Here is a 13,406-nt window from a genome sequence, read left to right as displayed (position 1 = left end):
GGACTGAAGAAGTATGATCAATCGAGTATCAAGGTACCCGTTTATGTGAGGCTTGGAATAATCCAAGATTCCTATGAAAGGAATATGTTGACGCACCTCGTTCTTCGGAATGTTGAATTTCTGCATGGACTGGCGGAGCTGCACCTGAGGGGCGTTTGTGGGGTCATCTTTCAGCACCAACGTACCCTGAAAACCTTGGTAATTTACTTGGACGGCGCTAGGTTCGGGATAGCTAAGGCCAAGTTGGCGTCGCACCTCAGTAGTAAACCCATTTGACATAAAACCACAGCTATTAGTAAAAGCGTGCGGTTTTGTTCCAAAAACTCCACTCTTGACGTCTGGCTCGACTTTGTAATCCTCTCTAGCAAGTTTTAGCATATGGTCAAATCCAACGAATAACAAGCTGATTCTTTTGGCCCGCTTTCTCACATCTGTTATCTTAACGAAGTTATCAAACCGTGCCAACAGATCATGAATTTCATCTTCCGACGCGTTCATTAAGTAGCACTTTTTCTCCCTGAACTGACTGTCGGAATGACCAAGGTAACGATAGTGCCGTCCTTCGCAAAATATGTTCCTCTTCAAAATGCCTACACAAAAGTTGTTACTCCCGTTTTGCACAATTGGTTCACTGAAAGAGACAGACATCAGGTTACCGGGGAAAGAACCATTCCCATTGGTACGTCTTAAGTACTCGAACAACAGACTTCTTTCCAGTTTCCTGTACTCGAATCGGTAATCGTTATCGTTTTCCCCCAAATAATCCACATGTTTTATGTAGTCGGCTTCGCAATCGGTGGGCGGAGCAGCGTTTTCAGGAACAGTGATACAAACAGGATAAGCCATAAGACCTTTGTTACTGTTACAATCGACTCTTGGTGGCTGCAGAGAGACAAAAAGCCACTCAGTATAGTAAATCAAGTTGTGTGATTGTGAGGTTTTGGTTAGTCAACCTTGGAAACTGCTTTTAATTCTGATCACACTCCTTCTGGGTGCCGGGGCTTAAGGAGCTTCCTTGGTTAATGCGCACACGTTCTGCGCATTACAAGATGGTCCCACAGGAATCTCGGATTCTAATTTATTCGCCTTGGCAGATTACTGTTAGAACATTCCATGAAAGAGCGTATTAAATGGTGGTGATATGTTTGTATGAAAGCGAATAAAAACAAGCAGAGTCGATCCTGAAAGAGCATCAAATGTAACCATCATGACCATTGTTCGAAAAATTATCGCCATATCTTGGTTTGAAAACCTTACCTATAACAGTCTTAATTAAGTTATCAATATCAACTTTCCGTGCTGATTGTCATTAATTTTCATCCATCTCTACCCCAAACAAACACCAGCTAATTTTACATGCCAGAAGTCAGTGAAAAGTCTTATTTTAAGTACTTTTCTTGCAATGTGCAGAACCTTGAACAATTTTTGTTGTCTTATGTAGCTTGAGGATAGTTCCGCTTGAAGCGGCTTTGATATTGCAATGGTAATGGGACTCGAAAATGATCTACACGTTGTATTCAAGTAGTTCATTTTCGAGTCCCCATACCCTCAGTTTTAAAACGAGACTGGTGCAAACCCATTGGAATTAATAAACCAAATCATTTACGTAAATATGCAAATAAAACAAAGGTTTTTGCACCAAGCCTTATTTTCAAATACAGTAAAATTGCCTGTTCGCAAATTCCTCGTCTTGACTGGATAACGTCTCAAGAATCGCTCATTCGATTTTTTTCTCATCTGTCGAAGAAATGCTAGTTTCAACTTTAAAGTTTATTGTGCCGTTGGGTGCTAGAAGAGAACTTATAGTTGCATCTTGTTAATCCTAACAAAAATACATTTATTGATGTAGACTGATCGTTGTAAAAGCATTTAGAATTTGCTTGAGTTCCTTACTTGACAACTGATACAGGTCACTGTCATTTTCTTAGGAAATGAAATTAGTGTCACATCGTGTCAGCGAGGTATGTGCAGTGCTTTGAATTTTAAAGAGAAAATCACTAGCATGGATCTAATGTCTGTAGAAAAGAACACAATAGACCACTGATTCCATGGCCTTGATCCAAAGCCAAGAACATTACACCGAAACTAAATATACTTTAAATGACGTCAATGTTGGCATGGCAATTAAACCGCAGCCAATCAAATTGAGGAACTTATCGGTCGGCTATAGTTAGGTAAAACAACTGCTCTTCAAAGAAGCAAACAAACACAATGATTGACAGTTGCCGTCGGAAAACTCGTAAGACTATTACGTATTCTTGTTTCAAAGAGGGCTCTCGTCAAACTCTCGTCTCCTTCCAAAACGATTGTAGTGAAGTCAAGCTTAATCAGAAAAAGATTGTGAAAAGAACTGTTCTTCGAGAAACTTCTTGTAAAATTACGAAATAAAGAAAGGGTGCAACAACGTCCATTCAGTCAATTATATTGTAACTAAAGAGCTAACTTCAGCTACTTCGAACAGAATCGAGTCGGGGACTCGGCAAGTAACTAATTGTCTAAGCGAGAGCTCTTCAGAGATCAAAAATTTTAACTAAGGTAGGGGTAGGCAGAGGGAGCATTCACGAGACTCTGCGAGACTGTCTGCCATCTGGCCATTACGACAGATACCATCGGAATCCCGTTTACAACACCCCAACCTGATTACACGAAGCTCATTCTCCCGCTTATTATTCTTTCCCTCTCCTCTCAATTTACGTCTCTCTACATGACGTCTACAATTATTTCAATCTGCAAGAATTTTTAACTTCTAAATAAACATACATGACATGTTCGACTCATATAAATCAGAGAAAGCGTTCTAGAGAGGTGGCGGGAATCGATCAATTATGTCTGACGATCAATGTGGAGCCAGGAGCGTTCTAATACGTTTTAATGCTGCTGCAGTTTTGAATTCATCGAGTTGACTTTCGACGTAGTTACGCAGGCATTTTGCTTTATTGGAATTTTGGAATTGTGTACCATTAGCAATTTTCAACAGTTCATTTTGGGTAATCAGGAAATGGCAATGGAAAGAGTACTTATCACTGACGAATCACTTACTCTTTGATACCTATTGATAGAACAGACCAGGCCATGAAGAATAAAAAGAGGGCCCTGATCGGATCGAGACGATCACTTTTAAGTTTGGAGAAACGACTCCAATACCGACACAAGGAAGATGGCGTCGCGGTACATTTAAGTTTCCTCTGGCTTCTAAGGAATATAGAGTTATCACATTGGCAATGATATTTACCTGAAGGCTGACAGCGTTGTCTTTTAGGTATATCGTCCTTTCCAATTAGACGAGGGAAACAGCTAGCTTTGGGTTAATAGCAGACAGAAAACTGCCAACAATGCACTTCACTGTGCGGCTTTCAGGAGAGTGCACTAGATTCTGTCCCCTTATTTGGATATTTGTAGTTCTGAACTGAAACTGAAATGTGGGGAATCCCCGTATAAAAATAGATTAGAAAGACTGGAAATATGAAAACAAAAATAAAACTCTTTCAATATAGTCGTTCTTTTCACACCTTTCCCCAATACTGCTCTGTCCTTTAGATTGTTGTTAATGCTGTTAGGATAATAGTATGGAAATGTTCTTTCGATAAAGCTATTGATTCTTGCGATTAACGCTTCTTTTGAAGCGGAACAAGCAGGAAGTAGCAGTCTCGATTCCTAGAAAACACTAGCAAGTTTCTAGGAAATTGAGCCTATTGACATTGCATAACATTATAGGATCAGGTTATGTTGTGACACGCTCCCTGTTCTCCTGTTCACTTTGCAAATTGAACAAATGTGCAATATATCATGATTTAACTGTGAAATTGCCAGACTATGGCAGTCTTCTGGAATTCAAAAAAAAAGAAGCGCTTTCACTATTTTCTTGTATTAAAGAAAAGCAACAAACATCTGACAGTTGTAAGTCCGAGTGATGAGGGGAGAGGGGAGGAGCATGTCACAGTCAAAACAAAGCCTAATAAGATTACTTCTAAAGAAACTGTTTACTCCGCACTTTCGATTTCCGAAAAGTTCGCTTGAACATCGAAAGCTTTAATTTAGAGAAGACTCAGGCGCCTGTATACCGGTGAAGCTATACGATTTTATGCCCATATGTCAAGCCCAGCAAGGGGTTTTGGATATATTTCCGTTTTATGACCTCGTAAATGAAGTTAGTTTGGGCATCATAACAAAGCCGCACTCAACACACGGGGCTTCCCCAGTCTCTTATACTTTCGTTTACCGTCCTCATCTGTGTTGCCGACCTGGTTGAAGAAGAAGAACGATTCCATCACTTAAGGAAAGATTAATACAGTAAACTGTTTGCTCTTCGAGAAATAAACCGGCAGGTTCTCAATCGATTAATTGTGCATTTGGGATAATAAGCCTTCCTTCCATATTTTTATTACCATATTTTTTTCACATTTGGCTGCGTTTACAAATGAATGCAAAAATTCATTCATTCCCACGTTTCGTTTTAGTTTTAGTCGTCAAAGGCTGCAGCCTGGTAGCCGAAAGCTCAATTTTTAGAAAAACTGTTAAACAGACAACGATTTTAGTTTTTGGTCGTGGAATGTGCGAAGCGTAATCAAGACTATCGTTAGGGCTCAGAAAATCACTCTCTCAGAAGTAAACAAATCGATGTATAAATGCCGCAACGTAAGACACTCTTTTTTTTCATATAAGCATTTATCTTATTAGAATATCGAGGCTGAATAAACCAGAATTTTAGAATAAACCCGAGTTTGAGATTTTGAAAAGAATATAATTCTTTGTGTTAAAAATTTGTAAATACCATACAATTATTTGTTATTAACTGAACCAATTCAAATAAAATTCTCCCTTTGTTCTCTAAACGACAAAACTAGCCAAAAAAAAAAACACTAGCCGTTTGTTCGATCATTAGAACATTTCTGCAAGAACAATTGTGTGTCCTAATCTAAGAATATTTACAAAAATATTTTCAGCCAAAAATCGGCAGAGAACTAAGAATATTCAGCCTAGGCCGGAAAAACAATATTCTTGTGTAAAGAGTGAACGTTGAAATATACTTCGCCTTTTCTTCGTTTGATACTACTGTCTTGTCTTTTGAATTAAGTCATCTATTTCACCACTGAAAATCATACACTTGATTTTATATTGATTACAGTTGAACATAAGGTGATTTAACACACCTTCCTAAGAACTAGTGCTATCATCATCAAAATACACTCTTTTTATGCTCTCTAAACAGTACTCAATCCAATACTCAAAGATTGATTGGATTAATCAAACGTTGAATATTTAATCAGGTCTTATTTTGCATTTTAAACTTTTCATTTGAAGAGCGAATTACTGAAACAAGTAATGAAGTGAAATTTGCAATAAGAAATTCATAAATTCATCGTTGAGAGGAGCATGCTGGTTATGTATCTTAGTTGCACATTTCATTTTATAAATATTATTTTCTCTTCCTTTTAGAAGTAAATTATGGCCATGTTTTAAATTTTATTTATTTACTTAGTTATTTATTTATTTATCTCCACAATTATAACAATTACAATTCTTTTTTCAACAATTAAGTTACAGAAGAATGAATAAAGTTTGGTTCACAGAAGTTAACAATGACACCATATTGAATTAATTAAGACAAAAGATTTTGTCAATTCTTATCTACATACTTATTTAACTTAAGATTTAGCGTTGTCTACTTTAATTATCAGTTAAAAAATTGCTTCTTGAAAAATCTTCCATTTTTCTTTAAACAAATTCGTTTTATTCGATTTGAAATATATGTGTTTTTCAGTTTCATATTGAATTACCAAAATTCTTATGCATGAAGTGGCTCAAGGAAGGTAATGTTTCTCTACATCGAAAAGTGCACAAGAAAGATTTTCCTAAAATTACTATATAATTAAATAGATCCATCTCCTCCTCTTCCAAAAAAAAAAAAACTGTGGCAATTTTTTTATTTTTAATCAACACCTTTGCTCTGGTCAGTGTTTTCCTACAATCAAGGTTGATACATATAAGTTATAGTTGTTAACAGAGATACGCTTGTAAGATGATAGGCATCGTTGGTTAAAGTCTACTAAAACGCTGCGAAATTTTAACTCTGTAACATAGTTTATTAAGAAGAAATCTTTTTTTAAGAAAATAATTATTATATATGGATGGTCATTCTCGTGTGCAATAGTTGTGTTGACCAAAAAAAGTCTTAGATTTAGCAGTAAAGGTTGTTCCTTATTATAATCATGCGACAATGTGTTTATAAATTGGTGTGCAAAGGGAATTTGTAGGTGCATGCATCAGAAGAAGAGTACATTCTCAGGGGATGTTGGTGCATGTATTCTCACGATGTGGGAATGTTATTTTTTAATAAAACTATCCTTCGTGTAGAGAAATATCCGACAGGGGAATCACGTGTGACAACCGTGAAATATCCGATAGGGGAATCCCATGTGGCACTTTACGAAACCGGAAAATGTAACGAAAAGCAACAATGACTTTGTGCAGATGAGAAGTACAATGCTCAACTTGATCGACTATTTTGCTTTCCTGCGGTGCGTCGTTATTCGTGGCAAATCAGGAAGAATGGGAAAATTTCCGTGCCTTGACACCCCGAATCGGGAAAAATACTGTTCCTGGCACGCACTGGACACGTCGCGTTTCCTGGAAAACGGTACTCCTGAATTTGTCGGTATTCTCGAAGAATACGGGTCCGTATCGTGTGATTTCCGGCCACGTCACTCGCTATTTTACGCAGTGATATCCTTTTCGTGCCTAAGTGGCACATAAGACTGCGACCAGATATTTCCACTGCTCTCTATCTGTGGCTGTCTTCTCGAGTTCTCTCTTGTTTCAATTTCTGCCTCAATCGTAATCAGCACATGATATTATATTGCTACGGCAACTGATGATCAGAGAAAATGCAACCACACATAGTCATTTGTTATTAGATATACTTTTTTATCATCGGAAAAGGGAGTTATTCTATCAAGGGGTTTGCGGCATTCAGTCTATCAAACAACTCTAAAATACATAAAAACACAACTTCCGAAGAGAAGATTTTATCCCTGTGGGGATAAGGACCGAGGTGCTCGTCGGAAATTTTGAAAAGAACCCCTAAGAGATACCAAGATCCTGTTTTGTGGGCGTGGCTTGAAATTTTAATTCACCTTAAGAGGTACCAATTCTGAAACAACACATTTTATCTCCTGCCTCTCCTGTCATATTTTTTTCAGCTCAATACCCTAAAAGGTACCGCAAAAGCTCCTGCTGTGGACCTTTCGAGGCTAAACACTCTAAGAGTGATGATCCAAATGCGCGTTTCTCGTTTAAAAAAAATAAATGTCTGTAAAAAAAACCAAAATAAATGTTTATATTTTCTTGATTTGTATGAATTGCTTATTTCATCATCAGGATGTCATTGAAGAATACGTAAACTGTGTGGGGTGCTTGTGGGGGGTAAGACACACCTCCAAATTTACACAGTTGGTTCCTTAAGTATTTAAGCCACAATTCCAGGTTCCACAATTAGGTTCTAAAGTATTCACGAAACATTTCTACATTTTTACACTTCCACGGTTGGTAACTAGAGTATTGGAGACATTTCCACAATTTCACCACATTTCCACACTTCCATATTTGGTTCCTTATGTCGTCAAGAAACATTTTCAGATTTCCACGCTTCCACAGTTAGTTACTTAAGTATTCAAGAAACATTTCCAGATTTCCATACTTCCACAGTTAGTTCACTTCCGTGATTGGTACCTTAAATATTCAAGACACATTTCCAGATTTCCAGATTTCCTCAGTTAGTTGCTTAAGTATTCAAGAACCATTTCTACATTTTTATACTTCCACAGCTGGTAACTTAAGTATTCAAGACACATTTCCAAATTTTCACTCTTCCACAGTTGGTAACTTAAGAATAAAGACATATTTCCACTTTTTCCAAAAAAGCACAGTGCACAGTTCTAGAAGGGTGGCGGAAATCAATAAACTATGTCTGACGATCAATGTGGAGCCAGAAGCGTTCTAATACGTTTTAATGCTGTGCCTGGTCTGTCCTGTAAATAGGTCTCAAAGGGTCAGCGATTCGTCAGTGAAAAGCATTCTTTCCATTACGATTTCCTGATTACCCAAAATGAAGTGCTGAAATATCGCTTATGGTGCACAGTTCCAAAATTCCAGTGAAGCGAAATGCTTGCGTAGCCAAGTCGAAAGTCAACCCGATGAATTCAAACCTGCAATGAAGAATAACAGAGGGCCCTGATCGAGACAATCACTTTTAAGTCTGCCGAAACGACTCCAATTCCGACACAAGGAAGATGGCGTCGTACATTTAGGTGTCTTCCGGCGGCTTCTAAGGAATATAGAGTTCTAATATTGGCCGTGATATTTATCTGAGGGCTCTCGCCCTTGTCGTTTATGTATATCCTCCTTTGTAAATAGACGAGGGAAACAGTTAGCGTTGGGTTAATAACACAGGCAGAAGAATGCCAGGAATGCACTTCACTGTGTGTTTTCAAGACAGTGCACTAGATTCTGACACCTTCTTTGAATATTTGTAGTTCTGAACTGAAACTGAAATGTGGGGAATCTCCGTATAAAAATAAATTTGAAAGACTGGAAATCTTGAAACGAAAATTAAACTCTTGCAATGTAAGCGTTCTTTTCACGCCTTTCTCCAATACTGCTTTGTCCTTTAGCTTGTTGTTACTGTTGTTAGGATATTATGCTAGAAATGTTTTTTCGATAAAGCTATCGATTCCCCCCGAAGAGGAACAAGTAGGAAGTAGCAGTCTCGATTCCTAGAAAATACGAGCAAGTTTCTAGGAAATAGTCTTTTGACATTGCATCTGATATTATGAGGTCAGGTTATGACATGCTTCTTGTTCTGTCTGTTCTCCTGTTCACTTTGCAATTGAACACATGTAAAAGATATCATAATTTAACTGAGAAATACCCAGCAGTCTCGATTTCTAGGAATCGAGACTGCTACTGCAAGAGTAAACCAACAAACATCTGACAGTTGCAAGTCAAGTACGTTGGCTATGATGGGGGAAGGAGCATGTGTCTGCAGGGTCACAGCCGAAAAGAAAGCCTATAATTATAAGATTACTTTTATAAAGAAACTGTTTACTCCGCACTTTCGATTTCCGAGAATTTCGCTTGAACATCGAAAGCTTAGTATTTAGAGAAGAGATGCAGACGCCTGTATACCGGTGAAGCTATACGAGTTTATGCCCATTTGTCAATTTGTAGATCCTACGTTGGCAGCGTTTATCGGATGCGGTCCCTTGCAGTTTCTGGTTTCCCTTTTGTCAAGCCTAGCCGGCGGTTTTGGATATATTTCCCTTTTATGACTAGTTTTGGCATCAAAACAAAACTGCACTCAACACACAGGGCTTCCCCAGTCTCTAATACTTTCGTTTACCGGTTAAGTCCTAATCTGTGTTGCCGACTTGGTTGAAGAAGAAGAAGAAGGAGGAGGAGGAGGAGGAGGAGGAGGAGGAGAAGGATTTCATCACTTAAGGTAAGATAAACACCGTAAACTGATTGCTATTCGAGAAATAAACAGGCAGTTTCCCAGTCGATTGATTATTCCTTCCTTTCTTCCACTTTAGGTTATTTTTTTACACTTGCCTGCGTTTACAAATGTATCCGGTCCTGGGCCCGTTTCTCGAAAGCCCCGGAAACTTTTCGGGCCCGTAAAGTCATTTTTAGTTCGTCTGTATCTAAAAACGGAGAAGTTTATACTTCTGAAACTTCTTGTATGCACTAAACCTCTAGTCATATTAAGAATTTGTGAATAAAACAGCTCTGTAATCGTAAGGTTCGAGATTTTGTTATGGCTTTCCGGGTGCGAAAACTTTTCGGGACCTTCGAGAAACGGGCCCCTGGGATAATTTGCGGTACAATTTGGGGATCATCTGCAATAAGGGGATCATTTGCGGGCCTGTACAGCTCTGTCCTTTAGCTTGTTGTTACTGCTGTTAGGATATTATGCTGGAAAGTGTTCTTTCGATTTAACAAATTGACGTCAGTTTTTTATGCGTCTGTCATCGCATTGGCAGGTGATAAATTGCGTCATAACATTGTCAAAGTGGCTGTGGAACCACGAGCCGCGAGTGGTTCCGCAGTAAACTTTGACAATGTTATGACGAAATTTATCATCAATAAGAGGACAGACGCACAAAAAAAAACTGACGTTAATTTGTTTTTTACAATAACAAGACCCCAAAATGGTCAAATGCCAGGAATAAATGAGGGGAAAAGACGCCGTAAACTTGTCGTAAACAAAGATAAGCGAATTTTATTCAAAATGACGGGAGCATTGTCAATAGTTTTTCTCGCTTTTTGATTGCCTTATTAAAAAAAGTCCATAAAATCTCATTGGCTAAAAAGTTGACAGTTTGACAGCTGAAAGTTGAACTTGAAAGCTTGCATAAATTAAAATTTTATCCGTCTGTACTCTTATTGATGATAAAAATGAGCCAATCAGCGCGCGAGACATTATACAGTTATTGTGAAAAAAGCTATCGATTCTTGCGATTAAAGTTTTTTTTCGACGAGGAACAAGTAGGAAGTAGCAGTCTCGATTCCTAGAAAACACGAGCAAGTTTCTAGGAAATAGAGTCTATTTACATTGCATCTGCTATTATGAGGTCAGGTTATGACATGCTGTCTGTTGTCCTGTTCACTTTGCAACTGAACACATGTGCAAGAAATCATAATTTAACTGAGAAAGGCCAGACCATGGCGGTCTTCTTGAATTTAAAAAAAAAGCGCTTTCGCAATTTTTTGCAAGAGAAAAACAACAAACATCTGCCAGCTGCAAGTCAAGTACGTTGGCTATGATGGGGGGGAGGAGCATGTGTCTACAGGATCACCTATAAGGTAGCCTATAAGGTAACTTCTATAAAGAAACTGTTTACTACGCACTTTCGATTTCCGAGAATTTCGCTTGAACATCGAAAGCTTAAGATTTAGAGAAAAAACTCAGACATCTCTATACCGGGCATCAAAACAAAACTGCACTCAACAGAGGGACTTCCCTAGTCTCTAATACTTACGTTGCCGACTTGGTTGAAGAAGAGGAAAGATTTTCATCACTTAAGGTAAGATTAATACAGTAAACTGTTTCCTTTTCGAAAAATAAACCGGCAGGTTCTCAATCGATTGATTGTACATCGGAAATAAGTCTTTCTTCCACATTTGTATTCCGTTTGGGTTATTTTTTCACACTTGGCTGTGTTAACAAATGAATGTAAATATTCATTCATTCGCAGGTTTCGGTTTAGTTTTACTCGTCAAAGGCTGCATCCTGGTAGCCGAAAGCTCAGTTGTTAAATAGACAACAATTTTAGTTTTTAGTCGTGGATACGCGAAGCATAATCAAGACTATCGTTAGGGAGTCAGAAAATGCAACTTTGTCACTCTCTCAGAGGTAAACAAATCGACGTAATGGCGCAACGTAATACAGATCAATACACTCTTTTTCGTTCGACAGAATGCAGTTCTAACCGCGTAATGCATAAAAAGTTCGAGATCTGTGAATCTATCTATCTATCCACCCACCTACCTACCTACCTACCTACCTACCTATCTATCTAACAAATTCTTCAGGTACGAATGATGTCATGTCCATGTTCGTCCATGTGCTTTCTTGCGAGTGTTGCACAATATTGCGGACCGATTTCGAGTGTCGAGGAAGCTTATTGTGGACTGAAGCGGATACTGAAGTTGTTTATTTAAAGTTCGAAGTCAGTGTTAAAAAAACCTTTTAGACATGTCTTCACGAAATGTGTACGACTTTTCGTACGAGCAGAAAGCTGTAGTTTGGCTGCGTGTTGTGTACTCTCTTCTCTTCGACCGAAACCAATGCTGCTTTCTGCTGAATAAATCAAAGGAGGAGATGAGTTTCACTTCGCTGCCTCGGTTTCTGTGCGCAAACTATGTAACGTAAACCCAACGAAAGTACTTACATAGGATATGAGTTCAACTCCCACAAGGTTGCTTTGGTACACGAACATGTCCTCCGTTTCATTGTTTCGGAAGTGAAAATGCCCTGTAGCTGTTACCCCAAAGCCAAGGCGATTCAAAGTCGTGTTCGTAAACAGAATAATTGTCCTAGTTTTGGTACTAAAAGCACGTCGTCTCGCATACCCACGGAACAAACATGGTTGTTGTCGATTTACACAGTCAGTATAAAACACACACTGTGGACTGTGGACTGCTGACTGCGGACTGCAGACTACGCACTACGGACTGGGTATAAAACACAGATTTATGCATAATATTACACCATACATGTATAAACGAGAACAAACCCTCTCGTATGCGTGCTTTGCGATCAATTCATTTGTTTTGGCTCCTGCTGAAGGGAGACCAATTTCACGCCTACCTATCAGCTCAGGCACAAAATGCTTTCCCTAGAATTTTTTTTTTTTTTTTTTTAACATACCAAGCCTACCAAAACTCGAACGCACTCTTTAATCTACGATTACTACTAGTTTATAAGAATTTATCAGAATTTCAGAATAAATGCGAGGCTGAGATTTTGAAAAGAATATAATTTTTTGTGTCAAAAATTTCTAAATGCCATACAATTATTATATGTTATTAGCTAAACCAGATAAAATTCTTCCTTTCTCTAAACGACAAAACTAGCCAAAAACAACACTAGCCGTATGCTCGATTATAATAACATCTCAGCAATAACAATTGTGTATCTTAATCTAAGAATATTCCCAAAAATATTTTCAGCCAAAAATCGGCAGAGATATAAGAATATTCAGCCTAGGCCGGAAAAACAATATCCTTGTGTAAAGAGTGAGCGTTGAAATATACTTCGACTTTCCTTCCTTTGATACTAATGTCTTGTCTTTTGAATTAAATCATATATTTCACCTCTGAAAATCATACACTTGATTTTATATAGATTAAAGCTGAACATAAGGTGATTTAACACACCTTTCTAAGAACTAGTGCTATCATCATCAAAATACACTCTTTTTACACTCTCTAAACAGTACTCAATCCAATACTCAAAGATTCATTGGATTAATCAAAAGTTGAGTATTTAATCAGGTCTTAATTTGCATTCTAAACTTTTCATTTGAAGAGCGAATTACTGAAAGAAGTAATGAAGTGAAATTTTCAGTAAGAAATTCATAAATTCATCGTTGAAAGGAGCATGCTGAGTACCTGTATTTCAGTTGCACATTTTATTTTATAAATATTTTTTTTCTCTTACCTTAAGAAGTAAATTATGGCTATTTTTAATTTTTTTTTAAATTTAGTTAGTTATTTATTGATTGATTTATTTATCTCCACAATTACAACGATTACGATTCTTTTTTCAACAATTAAGTTACAGAAGAATGAATAAAGTTTGGTTTACAGTAGTTAACGATGACACCATATTGAAATAATTAAGAAAA

This window comes from Orbicella franksi, chromosome 12 (assembly GCF_964199315.1).
Source record: "Orbicella franksi chromosome 12, jaOrbFran1.1, whole genome shotgun sequence".
In the NCBI taxonomy this organism is placed as follows: domain Eukaryota; kingdom Metazoa; phylum Cnidaria; class Anthozoa; order Scleractinia; family Merulinidae; genus Orbicella; species Orbicella franksi.
Note: the sequence above shows the minus strand (reverse complement) of the source record.